General features: G+C 40.6%; 1 long non-coding RNA gene across 1 annotated transcript; it reads left to right on the top strand.

The window, feature by feature from the left end:
• Positions 1-2,203: 2,203 nt before the first annotated feature.
• On the top strand, positions 2,204-5,349 carry LOC141957185 (uncharacterized). The gene is made up of 3 exons (XR_012633082.1): positions 2,204-2,796; positions 3,240-3,328; positions 3,891-5,349. It is a non-coding gene; the product is annotated as an uncharacterized LOC141957185 (long non-coding RNA).
• The last annotated feature ends 11,429 nt before the right edge of the window (positions 5,350-16,778 follow it).

Genomic DNA, 16,778 nt, shown 5'->3' with positions numbered 1-16,778 from the left:
GGCTTAGAAATGACAGTGCTGCATCCTTAAAGGACAGTGTGTGTTCTGACTTCTTGTATGGGGTAAAATTGCTACCGTCCAGCTAAGCTGGTGGTATGCTGCCCTTGAAGCAGAAGCTGGTGATTCTTAGAGTGTGAATTTTCAGCAAGACATAGAGATGTTTCTGTATTAGATCTTGTGTCTCTTTTGGGCACACATCTTCCCACATCAGGAAGGCTGTGATTTAGATTTTTCCTTACTTTGGTCCCAAAAGCAGCACAGCTCTTTGTCTTTAGAAGTGCTTGGCTAATCATTAAGAGTATATCAGTAAAAGGAATGGTTACCCTCCTCTTTTTTCCATTATTGAGGTTTGTCCTTTTGTATTTCTTCTGTTGTTCAGTTCTTTACTTTCTTCACAGGAGAATGCTATGCTGACTTACTCCCTGCTGCCTGTAGAGGGGCTCAGGCTCTTTTGTAAGTTTTGGGCTCTGCTTAACGGTAGAGGTTGGAAAGAGGAAACCAACTTCCCAGTGTAGTGAGAAGTCTGGGGAAGAATTGGCAACTGGATAAATTTTTCATGAAAGGAAGCGTGTTCTTTGTCCTTTTAAAAACGAGCTGCAGTGTTTCTAGAAGTGAATAGCAAAGACAAAAACCAGAATGTGTGTTACCTAGGAACTCCTTTGTGTTTTGCTAAATGTTCTTTGTGTTTTGGAGATTCTTTTTGACATTTTCTTCTCTGGCAGTAACTGACTTCTGTTGGGAGAGTAAGATAATACTGAATCTAAAAACCACTTTTGTGATCTACCATGAAGTCTCCATCTGTTAAAGTGTTGTAAAGCAAGAACTGTCACATATGGGTTTGTAAAACTCAAAATCTATGGCACTAACACAAAACTGTCTTACTCTTTTTTAGCTGATTCCAGGAGGAGAAGGACCTGAAGTATAAATTGATGCAGTTGTCATCTATGAAGATGTGTCTCATATATATGTATAATCTAAACAGAGCTCTTGGGGCGTGGGTTTTTTGTTTATTTGGTTTGTTTACACGCTCTTGTGGTTGACATTTGGTTAAAGACAAGGATTTCCTCTTCAGGAAAGGTGCATTGCTAATAACACTGATTTTGTCAGTTGAAATCATTGTGACTTCCTTGTAGAGACGCGCTTGTCAGTTCTGAATAAAAGGCTCTCTTTTTGTTAGCTACTGTGTTCTGTTATGCAAATGCACAAGTTAGTTTTGTAACTGCTTGATGGAAAAATAATAGTTATGTTTCAGTTGCTGTCAGTCTTCAGTTTTTCTGCATCTGTTGCATTTGGTTATGGCCCAAGCCTGTATAAAATACAGGTCGTGAGCCCAGAGATTGCAGTTCTTTGGAGTACAGGCAGGTACTAAGCTGGATCAGTTGTTTAAACACTGCTTCAGGTTGTGGCACCAGAAACTATGGGACAGAGCGCTGGATCAGTCTTGAAGTTTCTGTTTGATACTCAGTAGCCTTTGGTTCTGCTGCCCTTGAGGTTCAGCTCCCTTCGATTTCTTTTGCCTGAGAGTTTCTCACAGTAAAAGCACTGTAACGGTATTTGGCAGACGAGGACAGGCAGACCAGACCTAGTCATGTTCAGGGGGTAAAACCCCAAAAACCCAAACTAAAGAAAAGGCTGGTGTTAAACTCCTTGGTGTCAGCAGTGACTCTGCTGGCTTTCACCACCAAGTGGTGCTGTGTGCTCTGAAATCATCCCCTGCCTGCCCCTGCCTGCCCCTGCCTGCCCCTGCCTGCCCCTGCCTGCCCCTGCCTGCCCCTGCCTGCCCCTGCCTGCCCCTGCCTGCCCCTGCCAGTCTGCGGGGTGCGGAATCGTCGTTTTAGAGTCGGTGCTCTTCTGGCTGCATCAGTTCTGTGATATAAAAACTTGAGAGATATTGGAAGTGACTGTTTGGGGCAACTTCTGTAAAGTAAGGAATTGCTGTTTTTGATTTGTCACGATGGGCAAAAAATAGCTTGATTCTAAATCACCTCCACTGCAGCTTATTCTTCTGCAATACACTTCTCAACTGATTTCTGTGTGTAAATGGCTTTGGAGAGGAATCGCAGGTGCCTGCTGTTCCCACAGGGACAGGCAGGGGACAGCGCAGGATCACAGGGACAGGGCGTGCTTTGCCTTTCTGTCACCAGAAGAAGAAAGAAGAGTTGAAGAAGGGGGGGTCAGGATTAAGAGACTGCAAGGAGGTTGCTGTACTAGATCCTTTTGCCTTGCCCTGACAGAAAAGCTGCCTTCTGCTAGCTGGGTCTTAGCTCAAAACACTGCGAGAACTTCTTGCTTTAGCCTCTTAAAGGGGAGAGGGATGCCCTCCCTTCTGCCAGGGAGTGTGTGACTTTTGACTCGCTTGTTCTGAATAGATGATCTGCAGTTGTCATCTTTAGATTGCGTGGTGACAGTCTATACCATTGGCTTCCTGAATGGATTTTAATTTCTGTCCCTGTTTCCTTCTCCAGCTTTTTTTTAATACATCAATTAAGAAAAATATTTTTTTTAAACTTACATTTGATTAGAACATCATTTGTTGGTTTTGGCCGCAAACGCTTTAATTGTTAGAAATAAGTTGCCTTTTCATCAGAACACTTTAAAAGATTTCTGATTTCTAGCCAGTGTGGTACGATTGTGTTGAGGGTTTTCTTGAATAAGATTCTGTACATGTTCCAGTGTGTGCACTTAATTTCTGTTTCACTCAGTATTTCAAAAACAGTCTTAAATTGAAGAGAGGTTTCATGCTTGGGAGAGAAAATGAGCAGATCTTGACTCCAAAGCAGCTTTTCAAAGGGAAAGGTAAACTATTTTGTTTCTTTTTGGATTTTTGTTCTGACAGCACAAACATCTTGTTCTCTCAGGATTTTGTTATCTCTGAGAAAAAACCCTTGGTATTGCTTGACTTCCTCCTTCTCTGGTTGGCTTGTTTGTTGTGTTTTTTTTTTTTTTCACTCCCTCTAGAGGAGGTGCTAAGACTTATTTTTAGGAAGGCGTTTTAATTGATAACGTGGAGGTCTGCGGTCATCACTCTAAAAACAGTTTCTTTGCATCCGAACGCTGTTAATCCTTTATAATATAAAAGGAAAGATTTTTAACTTTCAGTTGAGAATACAAAGTATTCCAGATGGGTCTGGTTTGTTTTGTGTTCAGTATTCCTGTGGCCTGTTGCTTTGGAAGTGCAGGTAATAAGCTTTTCAGTTGAGTAAATGAGTGCTGGTGTTTCTTTGTTTTTCTTCCCCTAGAAATCTAGTGTTGAATCATCCTGCGCTGTCCTGTAGGAGTTGTGGACACAGTGGTGTTCTCCAGAAGGCTACTTATGGTGCCACTACAAGTAGGTCATTTAAAATAATAACCTTAGGCTTTAAAAATAGGAAAAATTTAACAATGCTTAAAGTTTAGAGCAGGGTAGTCATCAGGTTAAAATAACTGCATGCTTATGACATGCACAGTAGTGGTTCTTCTCAGGTTTTTGGGTTGAGATTTTTTGGTTTTTTCTTCTTTAAGGTGGCACTGGTTGCAGTGATCTTGAGTTTACTACATTCCTTGCTGCCTTAGTATGAGCATGGTTCATTTCTGCCTGCTATTTCAGTTTACTTGCAGACATAGTTAAGAGAGCTGTTTTGGTATTGTGGAGTCTATGTATGTGTGTAAATATGTATGAAAATAGTAATACCTACAGTGCCCTCCCCACATCCTTAGTTATTGCTGACCTGTATTTCAGCGTTACCAGGATTTTAAACTGACACAGGCATGGCTGTTGCAAATGTTTCCATGTTTGGCTAACTATTGTGATGAAATAAATTTCAAAAGTAATCAAAGCACTAAATGTTTTATTGCTTGCCCTAGAATTATAGAGGCTTTCCCTGTCTAATTTTTTTTTTTTTTTTTTTCAGGATTTGCTGTATTATTTTACCATATGAAATGGAAAGAGATTTCTGGCTTGCTGTTGGCTTTTAATAGCTTGCTTTTTTTTTTTTCCTTGAGTTGCCCAGCAATTAAGTCAGAGTTTAGAATTCAATTGATGGACATTTTGCATGTCTGTGTTCAGATATTGATGCCTACAAGCCATCATACAGTTCATGTTCATAGCTTTATGGATACTTTAAAGGTAGGCAACAGTCTTTATTTTTTAATAATGTTTTATCTTTTTCTCTTTGGCAAGAACAAGCAAGTTTGTCTGGGTGTGTAGTACTTACAGCTTTTCCCTATTGTCAGCCTTTAAAAAGGGGAAAACCTGTATCAAGTACACAGTTACGACGGTGATTTTTAAAGTACTACCTTGCATCGCAGTCTTGGGAAGAACAGGTGTGACTGAGTGAGAGTCTGGTGCAGCATTACTAATGTTTGCTAAAAACCCAAAAGTTTCAGAGAATGAAGCATTTGCTTTATAAAAGATGCTTGAGGACAATTTCTGATGCTGCTAAGGTTTATTGAAAAATTTGCACTGAGTTCGGTGGTTGTGCAGGTTTGACTCCTGCTCATACGTTAGATCTGAAAAGAACAGAAACCTGCATTTGAAGGAGGATTTTCTATGAAGGATAATCAAACTAGTAACCTACTTCAGGAATTACTTTAAAATATTTGGAGCATCCATTAAAGGCAAATTCGTAAAGTTTATCATATGCTCCTACATCAGGTGTGAGCATTGACAGCAGTCAGCCGTCTGCCTCAGAACTTGTTGGTGTTCAGCTGAAACATGTCAGTTGTGAGACTTCATGGCCGTGAGCTCATGGGCCATGGTTCTCTCAAAGCACAAAAAAAAAAAAGTGCTGCAAGTTGCATTTCTTGCACAGCAGTGACTCTTCTCAACAGGAGTAACTATACAACAGGGCAGAAGACAAATTTAGTGAATATTATGTGTCGTTATCAAAATAGCTGTTTGCTTTTCAACATGATGCAGATCCTTTTCTATAGCGGTTGTGTTGGCAACATGTCTTAGAATTTGGCTGATCCTCTCTTAAACTCATTTAAACTTTCAGCCTCCATTAAATCCCTGACAATATGTTTCACAATGGGAAGATTACTTCCTTCCAAAAAAAAAAAAGAAAAAGAAAGGAAAAAGAATGGGTGGAGGAAGTGGGGTTAAGAAGTCTGTTGTCTGCCAATGTTATGGGCTGCTCACTCCCCTTTTCTGTAGGACCGACAGGGTTTTTTTATTTTTCTGCCTTAACCTATCCTCTGCACCTTTGGACACCTCCTGAAGTTTGTCTGTCCTTTTCTATGTTAGTAGGTAAATGTACCTATTGTATTTTCTAGAGCTTTGATAGTTGTTAAATAGTCTGTAATAGCCTTTTATAGTCTTTAAATTAAAAAGCAATTTACATTTTGGAGCAAATGTATTTGCTTATTCGTTTTCATAAGTAGCTATGAAAATCTTATTTATCTATTGCCCCTTTTAAATTAAAATTTAGTGTTAAATAAGAAATATATTGGAAGTAAATGCTCAGTGTTGAGAGATCATGGGAAATAGAGAGAATTTGTATTCAAAATTATGGACTTTTTTCCAGATACTTTTCTGGGTCTGAGGCACACTGAAAGATTTCTTGTGTGGTGTGTTTGGTTTCATTGACTTCAGCAGAAAACATGGACTTAAACTAGCTGAGAATCTGATGATAAGATTCTATATTCTGCCTAATGTAGTGTTGTGGTGACTTGTCATCTGAAATCAAAAGTGTATCAGATGATCTTACCAGGAGGCTGGATCCTGGATCTGGAAATTACACTGATAGCGATGTTACACAATCCATGCTCATAACTTCACTGGTTTCTTGCAGCCTCTCAAGTTCTTAAGGACAATAACGGTCCTGTTCTCAGTGATGTCAGTTGTAAGACATGTGGTTTACCTGCTGTTGGATTCTGCTTTTTTGCCTGAAAAACCTGTTGATTTAAATGAGTTTGCAGAGCTTATGCTAATGATGTGGCTGGAATGAAACAGGATCTTGTGTAGCCTGATCCAAGGACTGTGTATGGTCATGGCTTGGAACTGGGTGGGAGGGATTGGTTACAGTTACTTCTTATTTGCACAATTTAATATCTTAAATACAAGTGAACAGTATCCTGGGAACAGTTTAATTTTGACAAGAGGAAATTTATAGATCGTTTTTATCCTGTATTGGAACTAAAATACATGTTTATGGAAGACAGCGAGTCTGGCTCAAACACTGAAACACCTCAGTTTTGGGTACACTATTAGAACTCTTGTAAAATTTTCAAATCATAACAGTCTGTTAGTTTATGCTTGTGGACCTTAACTGATGCCCTATGAAAAGGTATATATTGCTAATAATTAATATTTGGTTTGTGGACTATGCCTTTTGTATGCTCTGAAGTCACATGTAAATAACTTTTGTTTTCTTTTAATTTATAAAAGTTCTGTTCACCAAACCATATAAGCACATACCTAAATTAATTGTTAAACTTCCTGAATCACTGTGTTGCTGCAAACTGTTCTGGTTGATAAACCTAAGCGGTCAGCTTTGTATTCCTACGTGTGTGTGCGATCAGTACGCAAATAGCTCAGAACAAGTTACCAGGCAACTGCACGCTCCTGCTGCACAGGAGGCACAAAGCACCTGGCCTGTTCCTTTTCATCTGTGGAAAAGTACAGATTCTCCTGTGACCTCGGTCACTCTAACATATAGATAAGGGTATTTTTCTACTCCTCTTACGGTGGGAGGAACACTGCGTGTGTTTCTGCAGCATGTGAGAATCACTCTACCAAGATTCTTCTGTTTCACTTGGAAAAAGCCAAAACAAAATGCAATTTTAAAACAAATTCAGCCCTCTTCAGTATTTCCCTTTTCAGGCTAAGCAGCTGTCTTTCAATTTATACTTTGAAGTCAAACTTCTGTAGATCGCTGAGCACCCTCTTGGACTTCCTGTAGCCTTTCACCAGTTATACTCCGCCCTTCTTGAAGTGCAGTACATCATCCGGAGGGTTCAACAGCTAATCTGTGCCAATATAATGCTGCCAAAATAATGTGTGGACGTACTAACTCAGGTGTGGTGTGTGACAAGGAATCACTGGGATTTTTAATTGGTGAGAAATGGTACATAAAAACCAGGTGAGAGAAACGGGACGTGAGGCTGGCATACTGGTCTTCAAGCTTGCAGTGCAGCTCCGTGGGCTTTGGCTGACTAAAGAAAAGCATGAGGCATAGGGGAGAACTGCTGCTGGATCTTACTGAAATATGGTAAGTGATTCGGAGAGAGGTTTTCAAAGTCAGAAATTAAAGTCAGGTGCCCAGTTCCAAATAGTCTGTGAAATCATTGTGTACTTCCCTCGCTTGTGTAACTTTGTATATTGTCTGGCAGCTTTTGTTTCAAAGTTAACAAAGTGATGCCTGTGTGATAGGTCTCATAATGATCTCGTAATAATAGGCATAATTCAAGTAATGGAAAATGTCAGCATTTGAAATAGAGCCGTGATAAATTATTAATGATTTCTACAATTGTCTCTTACCATGCCTTCCATGTTACAGGTGTATCATTGGTGCTGTAACCTCAGACCTTGAGCTGTACTATCTGATTTTTGTTTCAGGGTATGCTCTGAACCTGCCAGTAGCACTGCCTTAGCCCTCTGGCTAAACAGAGTAGCAAGTAAGTTGTGGATGATCAGTATGAGCAGCGGGCAAACAGCATTCTTTTCAGATCAATAGGGACGAAAGTTGCACCAGGTTGTCTGGGTTCCCTAATAGCAAAGGTCGTTGTCACATTTTTTGATGTTTTGTATTTTCTGCCTTGTTCAGGGTCAGTGGATGACTGGAGTGAACTCTCACATCTTTGCAAACTGTAACTATGGAAAAAATATTTGTTGACTTGCTGTGTGCTATGTAGACCAGTACTGAAGAAATTGGATGCTGCTCATCCTTAAGTCGGAGATAGGAATGTGTTACTGAAAAATAAAATAGAACTGGGCCCCTTGAGGCAGAAATGTGTTGATAAAATCATGTGGTATTTTTAATTAAGACATTGTGACTGTTTTATCAGCTAACAAACAGATCCTCTGCTGAAATGATGTTTGTTCCAGGTAATTCTAGCCAGTCTCTCAAAGCAATGGATCTGCTTTGCAAATGAGAAAATGTGGACCTAAATACTGAAGCAGTAAGGGCTGTTTTTCTTCCCCAGTTCAAGACTGTCACAGCAGAGCCTATATAGTTTTTAAATCAGAGCAGCTCCTTCACCTACTTGTTAGCACACAGAGCAGAATCTGTACTTTCTCCTTCTGTATAGTAGTTGCAAGAAAATTAGTTGCACTCCTTCACTTGTTGGGGAAGAAGTGGGATGTTGATCAAGTGCACCTGTAGCAAATACATCCTTTGCTTAAACAATTTAGACAGTTTTCCTGTGTTGATACTCATAGAAAAAATCAAAACCTGAAAAATTTACTTTAAGGATTAAGCTAATAAGACTGTTTTCTGAAAAGAAGAGTAATAAATGGAACAGAATTTTAGAGAAAGTAGTTTTCATAGTCCTTTGAAGTGAGGTAAAATAACTGTCTGTAAGCACAATGTCTAAGCAAAAGATATTTGGTCTCTGTGATTCTTTCTCTGGCCTTCTGAATGAAAAGTCTGTGTGAGTCCTGCTGTCTGTGCTACAGAGACTGATCTGCTTTGCAAGCAGAGATTGTTCTGAAACAGAGCAAAGTATGAGAGATGGTTTTGATTACTGTTGTGTAATTTAAACATACTGTAAAACAGCCACATCTTTTTGTGACTGCAAACTTCATTTAACTGCATAAAGGATGAATGTGCCTCATGAATAGTTTCTTGTGTTCATGCACGTTGCCAGTGTTTTACTACTGGGGGAAATCCCAGCAATTGTAAACAACTAGATAATTCACCAGAACCTCTGATACAGAGAAATGATTACTTGTTTTGAGATTTATTTACTTATAGAAAACTGCTTAGCAACTTACTTACTTATAGCAAGTTACAGTATTTTTTTCAGTATTGCTAAGAATCCTGCTTGCCCAGACTGTTCTGTGGAATTTTACCAAGGACTACTGTGTTCATCAAAATAAAGCAGTTCACTGTGAAAATCTACCAAGGATTACAAAGTTCAGCAAAATATTATACTTTTGGCCTTGAGTAACAGGTGGCTCTAACTAGTTGGAATTCTGCTGATGAGTAAAGATAGCCACATACAAATGGTAGAAGTTCTATTGGTTCTCTTAGATAAGATAGAAAGTAAACTCTCTGAAAAACACTCATGTTATTCAAGAAATTGGCCAAGAGAATCTGCACATGCTCCGGGGAAAAAACAAAGTGAGAAAGACTACGAGCCTTCCTCCCAAAGATCCCTGAAGACGACCACCAGGAGGCAATGGGCAGGTGCAAAGATGACATAAACTGTTGACATCAGCCTTTCTAACTAACCCAGCCCTACTCTTGAATATGTATGTTTGTGTTATGTAAAATGTGTGGTGGGTGTGCAAGCTTTGTGGAGAGATCCCCTTGCACCCCGGTGCTGGAGTAAACATCCCTGCTGTATAACTGTGTTCGAGTTATAGAGTCTTTTTCCACAAATCAGTTGGCACCCCAGATGGGACCCTCTCTGTCTGGCTGCAGGACCGGCTGAGAGGGGGACGCTCTGGGTGCGCCCCGAGGCTTCTTTCTCGGAGACCGTCCCTCGCTCTTCCGATCTTCGCAGGGACAGACAAGGACCATCCATTGGCTGCGGATCAGGTATGTTGGAGAAAGGGAAGACCTGTAAGTCGTAAGGAGACGTCGTACGCGAGGTAAAGAGCTGTTGTGCTCCCCCTGGGGTTGGGGTGTGAGTCCCCAAGTAGTGAGTTGTGGACCTGTGGTGACACAGTGGTTTCGACACTCTGACCACTTTGGTATCCTGGGTCAACTTGGGTACTCCTAGTACGGTGTGGCAGGAGTGGTGTGGCATTGCCATGTTACCATCAAATGTAAAATCTGGTACCATTTATAATAATTCAGTCGATAATGATCAGGTGTGGATTTTTGATAATTGATAAATGGCAAACGATTCATGGTATATGATTTATGCTTTTGGCTTTGATTTATGTATTTTATGATTTAGCAATTGTTGTAATTGGTGTTTTGATGTTTGTAATATTTGTCATTTTATGTTGTGCGAGTAATAAGTGTAAGGGGCCTCTTTGTGTGGTTGTGTGATTGTTTTGCGTGTGTGAGACGCAGCCCAGCTGCAGCTGTGGAGTTCTCTGACCCACGGTTCCGTTATCCCGCCAGGGAAGCGGCCGGGGAAGAACGGAGAGCAGGGCAGACTCTGTACGGGGGATAGTGCAGGACAAGTGAACATTCCTTAGTGCAGAGCCCTAGTGCCCGCCCGCTGGGTCGTGGGTGCTGCCTGTTTAATCATGCTCAGTGTTTTAAGTGGCACAGGTGAAGTATCTCTAGCGGGAGGCAGTAATTCTGTGTTAATTGTTGTCTTGAATTTAGGTGCGTACTCTGTGGGGAGAGGGCACCTCTGTACCATCTGCCTGAGGGGGATATTGTCAGCTTAATCGGGTAGTGTGTTAAGGTCAAGTAGACGAGATGGAAAGTGGTCAGAGTTGGGGAATAGTGAAAATGAGAAAAAAGAGCCCCCTGGGCTGCACTGTAAAACACTAGAAGGAGATAGGGGGACCTCCAGGCACAAGTGTGAATAAAAAAGACCCCAACGAAGTATTGCAATCAGTGGTGGCCCCTATATAAATTGAATGAGGGGAAGAAATGCCCCCTTTATGGGACCTTGAATTATTAACACCCTGCTGCAATTGATGCTGTTTTTAAGGAGGGAAGGAAAGTGGGATAAAGTCTCCTATGCAGACGTGTTTTTCACCCTCTGAGACCATCTTGAAGATCAGATAGACCGTGGCCTGACACCCCCATGAGATCCACTAGTGCTGGCCGGAAAGAGAAAATGAGAAGTAAGGGAAAAAGAAAGGGGCTGAAATAAAGGATTTACCAGAGTACTATAAACCACCTGTAGGAAGCCGTCAGGAGGAGGGTGAAAGTTTGGAGGAGCCAGAGCCAGGCTCCCCCCTCACAGCCCCGTATCGCAGAAGCGGCGGTGGTGCCGGCTCCTCTGAGAGAGGCCGTAGGGCTGGATGGGGCCCTGTCAGAATGAAAGTCCTGTTCGCTTCCTTTGATCTTGCAACTTGGAAAAGTGTAGCGAAGGGGTACCAAAGTGACCCTGTTAGAGTGACTAGCCATTTTCAGTTTCTGATGAAACAACGCGATCTGGATTGGAGTGATATACAATTATTATTGGATCACACAACAGAAACTGAAAAGCAATTAATATCAAAACCAGCCCAGGATCTGGCTACCGATCACTCTAGGGGTACAGATGAAGTTAGAAAGATCACTTCCCCTTACAGGATCCATACTGGGACCCTAACAGAGGAGCCCGTATGAGGTTGCTAAATGCATATCGAGACTAGATTGTAAGGAGCATGGAGCAGGCTATACCGAAAGCAATTAACTGGTCGGCCCTATCTGCTGTTCGGCAGGGACCTAAAGGTACTCCCTCAGAATTCATGGATAAGCTGCGGGATACCATGAGGCGGCACACACCCTTAGATCCAGGATCAGAGGTGGGAATACAACAGTTAGTGTTGTTATTGATAGGACAATCAGCACGGGATATTCGAAAGAAGTTGCAGAAGCTGGAGCCGCCAGAGAATAGGGATTTGGAGACCTTGTTGAATGTAGTATGGAGAGTATTTAGCAATAGAGTGGAAGACTGGAGGAAGGAAAAGCTGACATTAGTGGCATCATGCCCAGAAAGCAGGGGATTTAAGAGTGTAAGACCCAAGCAGCCTTTAGGAAGGGGCCAGTGTGCATGGTGTAAGCAGAAAGGACACTGGCAAAATGAGTGCCCAGAGAAGCAGAGGGAAAAAGACAGAATACAAGCCCATGTTAAAGATGATGACTGACAGGGACCTGGGGAGTCTACCCTAGCGGATCCACTGGTTGTAATAAAGCTAAGGAATCAACAGCATGATATAGAATTTTTGGTTAATACCGGAGCAACATTTTTTTTTTTGTTTTAAATGAAGCTTTTAACACCCTTAGAATGATGATTTTATAATGGTAAAGGGAGCTACTGGTCAAAGTGAAAAGGCGTATTTTCTGTAACCTTTAAAATTCAAATTAGGAAAGCAATTAGTACACAATTTTTTATATATGCCAAATTCACCAAAATCTTTACTGGGATGAGGTTCACTGTACTGGACCTTCCTTTGCTTGCCTTTGAGCTCCAAAACTCAGTTATTGTTTGCATTTGAATAAGAAAACACAGAATCCAGAAGGAAGATGCAATTAACATGGACTGTGCTACCCCAGGGATTTAAAAATACCCCCACTCTTTTTTTGGAAACCAAGTAGCTAGAGATCTGGAGCAATGGGAGTGACTACATGAAATCGGGGAAGTCCTGCAGTATGTAGATGATCAATTAATAGCCGCAGAGACTAAAGAAATGTGCATTACATGGACTACTAGTTTATTAAATTTTGGGGGGACTTAATGGCTATTGAGTATCTCCACAGAAAGCTCCAGTAGCAACTAACGTACCTTGAATAACGAGGTCACAGCTGGTCAATGGACCCTAGGAAGTGCAAGGAAAGAGGCTTCTGTCAGACCCCTCGGCCACAGACAGCTACAGAGCTCTGCACGTTCCTAGGAATGACCGGATGGTGTCGCCTGTAAATATATAACTACAGACTCATGGTAAAACCCCTTTATGAACTATTAAAATCAAATCTGAAAACCCTCATTTGGAATGGAAAGGCAGACAGAGCTTTCCTTCAGCTGAAAAGGAAGTTGATGGATGCCCCTGCTTTGGGTTAACCAGAAATCACTAAGCCTTTCTGGTTATTCTCCCATGAGAAACAGGGAATATCCCTAGGGGTCCTGACCCAAAATTTAGGGCCAGATAGAAGGGCAGTGGCATACTTCTCTGAACAACTTGATGAAGCAAGCAAAGGATGGCCTAGCTGCCTGAGGGCAGTAGCAGCAGTAGTTTTAAATATCCAGAAAGCACGAAAATTCACATTGGGTCAGGACACTGGCTTTCACCTCAAAGGTACCTGAAATACCAGGCCCCTCCTAGTGGAACAGGATGATATAGAAATAGAGGTTACTGATATTGTCAATCCAGCTTCTTTTCTCAGTGGAACTACAGGAGAACCAGTGATGCACAACTGCCTGGAAACAGTCGAAGCAGTTTATTCCAGCCGGCCAGACCTCAAGGAGGAGCCATTAGAGGACGCTGATGAATCCTGGGATACAGAAGGGAGCAGTTTTACTCAACAAGGTATCTGCAAGGCAGGATACATGGTAACCACCAAAGATCAGATAATAGAATCTAAAGTTCTTCCTCCAAATACCTCAGCACAAAAGGCCGAAATAATAGCTCTAACACAGGCACTGGAATAGCCAAGGATATGAAAATTAATATATGGATGGACTCTAAATATGCTTTCGCAGTGGTCCATGCTCATGGGGCAGTGTGGGAAGAAGGACGACTCTTGTCTGCACGGGGAAAACATATAAAGCATGCCAAATAAATCCTCAAACTCCTGGAAGAAGTGCAACTACCTGAAAAGGTGGCTATAATGCATTGCAAAGCTCACCAAAGAAGAAATTCCACCCATGAATTGGCAACACTGTGGCAGATCGTGAGGCCAAAAGATCGGCTGAGAAAGGTGAAATACAAGTGCAGTCTTTGGTCCCGGACGGTAAAATAGAAATTGATGGTGAGCCTCAGTATTCTAGGGAGGATCAAAAACTTATTGAAGATCTAAAAGGAAACAGAGAAGAGGGCAAGTGAACAAAGACTCCCGAAAGTAAAATAATAGTGCCATCTGCACTATTATGGGCTATAGCGATAGCAAAACACAGAAAATCCCACTGGGAAGCAGAGGCCTTATATAAATAGCTTCATCAGCAAATGGTTGCCCAAAATCTATACCACCATCAAGCAGGTGACACAGCAATGTGAAATCTATTTACAAAATAATCCTAAAACAGGACTAAAGACCCAACCTGGGCAAATAGGGAAAGGAAATTGCACAGGGCAACAATAGCAAATTGATTTTTCTGAACTCCCAAGAAAAGGGGGATTTTGGTACCTTTTGATTTTAACAGATACCTTTTCCATGTGGCCAGAAGCATTCCCTTGTTGAACTAATAAAGCCCAAGAAGTAACTAAGGTATTGTTACAAGAAATATATAATACCAAGGTTTGGGATTTGCAGCAATAATATCCTCAGATTTGGGATCACATTTTGTAGCAAAAGTTGTCCAGCAGCTTAGTAAAATTTTAGGAATTAGACTGGCAATTACATATCCTGTATAATCCACAAGCCAGTGGTCAAGTAGAAAAAATGAATCATTTAATTAAACAACAAATAGTAACAGTAGGCCAGAAAGCTAAATTGTCCTGGCCCCAAGCATTGCCCTTAGGCTTTCTAAGAATCAGAATCAAACCCAGACAAGCAGAAACATCAACCCGGGTTGGAGATGAAATATTGTTAAGTCTACAAGAGCAGCTGCGAGAAATAAAGAAATTGGTCCTAGGAATCACCTGGATGGGCCTGTACAAAACATTAAACCTGGCGATTATGTATATATCAGATCTTGATTCACCTCTGGAACCAAAATGGGAGGGTCCGTTTCAGGTGTTCTTAACTTCCCATACAGCAATCAAGATTAAAGAACAGACATCCTGGATACACCACACTAAAAGTGAAGGCGGCCCCTAAGCCAAAATAGAAATCGACACCTGTGGGACTGCTAAAGCTTTGCATCCAGAAATGGTGACATGGGTATAAGTGCTTAAATTTTTGCTGAACTATAATTTAAAAAGTACTTGGGAAGGGCCTTGGTCAGATGCTTATTTTGGACATACAGGCATTATGGGAAAGAATCTATTGGGGATGAATTTAGCAACCGTTCTGATATATATACATGCCAATTCGAGATTTGCCCTAATGAAACCCCAGAGACTATTATAATTTACATGGGTATGGAATGTGTTTAAGAACCCTATGTAATTTTGTACAAGTAGATAGCCTTCTAATAGATAGAAGTAATCATTTGACCTTCTGTATCTGCAATTTTGTTAGTCTTACAGGATGTGATTTCAATTATACTGCTCCTGTCACAACTTATCAGTTGTTAAGATCTAATTATAAATTAGTCCAAAATTGGCAACCCACACCTATTGGAATGGAAGAAAACTTTTGCACCATGAAAATTTAATTACTGTCCAGCATGATGCAAAAAGAATAAACAAATGAAGTCAGATGGAGAACACTACTGGTGGGATATATTTACAAGCTATTCCCCATTAGCTACCAAAATCTTAAATATACTGACAGACCAAATATGGACCTTACAGACTGTAATAAAATATAATAAACATCTTTTGACTGCAAAAGAATTTGCTTAAGGGAAAGGGGGGAATTGATACAGAGAAATGATTACTTGTTTTGAGATTTGTTTACTTATAGAGAACTGCTTAGCAACTTGTTTACTTACTTATAGCAAGTTATAGTATTTTTTCAGTATTGCTAAGAATCCTGCTTGCCCAGACTGTTCTGTGGAATTTTACCAAGGACTACTGTGTTCATCAAAACAAAGCAGTTCACTGTGAAAATCTACCAAGGATTACAAAGTTCAGCAAAATATTATACTTTTGGCCTTGAGTAACAGGTGGCTCTAACTAGTTGGAATTTTGCTGGTGAGTAAAGATAGCCATATACAAATGGTAGAAGTAAACATACCTGCTTTATAACTCTGTTCGAGTTGTAGAGTCTTTTTCTGCAAATCACCCCAGCCATCAATGTATCTCAAAAAATTTTTGTTTCACAGCTAGTCTAAGGCATTAACTTTTTATGTTAGGAGCTCTCCCATAATAATGTATTTCTCATTTATGGGATAGACAATGGAAGAATTTCTTGAGATATCTAGAAGGAATTGTTGGGTGAGAAAAGAGGAGAGGCAGAATGGGTTGTGAAGCGTTAGTAAAATATTAGAGATTGTGTTCCAGTTCACAGAGGAAAAGACTGCTTTAGTTATGATACCAAATATTTCTCTTCCACATCTGTAAGCTGGCTAATTATTTCATGCTTAAAAGATCCTGAGAGGTTAATTTCAACTTCTTAATAGAGGCTACTTGGCTAACACAAATTATTCCATTTGTGTGTTCTATATTAACGCATCTCTTTCTCAGTGACAACTGTTGAGCTGAAAGCTTTATTTTCACATATCTGGGGTATCAGAAATGATAGGACTAAGTAAATTGTCAGAGGTTTGCATTTACAAGTCTACTGAAGCTTTTAAGTGCCTGATGAATGTTTAAGAGCAAAAGAAACCCCACTGAATTTGAGTGGAACCATGTTTTTGTGAAACAGCATGTCTGGTTTCAGTACACTCAACGCTAAATTAGAAATGCTCTAACTACATGATGCAAAGCAGTGGAATCACGTGAAGTTGCTCTTCTGTTTGTTTTGTGAATAAATATCAAACGAGCAATTTGTCCTGGCAGATTCTGTGATGGATCATGTACTGTTTCCTCCCCCATAAAGCTTAAAAACTGACATAAATATCAGATTGTAAGTTCTGGCTCAATTGAAATATGTTATACCTCATCAAGAGGAAATTTTAACTTCTAAGTGATGGAGCAGTGCACAGGTCTAATAAAAATGAAATTCAAACTACAGCTTCTACACTTTGTTGGACGGAAGCCAGAATGTACAGTACCTTACATGTGCAAGCTTAGCTAACTTTTTACCGTATTG

This window comes from Athene noctua, chromosome 2 (assembly GCF_965140245.1).
Source record: "Athene noctua chromosome 2, bAthNoc1.hap1.1, whole genome shotgun sequence".
NCBI lineage: Eukaryota > Metazoa > Chordata > Aves > Strigiformes > Strigidae > Athene > Athene noctua.
Note: the sequence above shows the minus strand (reverse complement) of the source record. Positions and strands in the feature narration are given on the sequence as shown.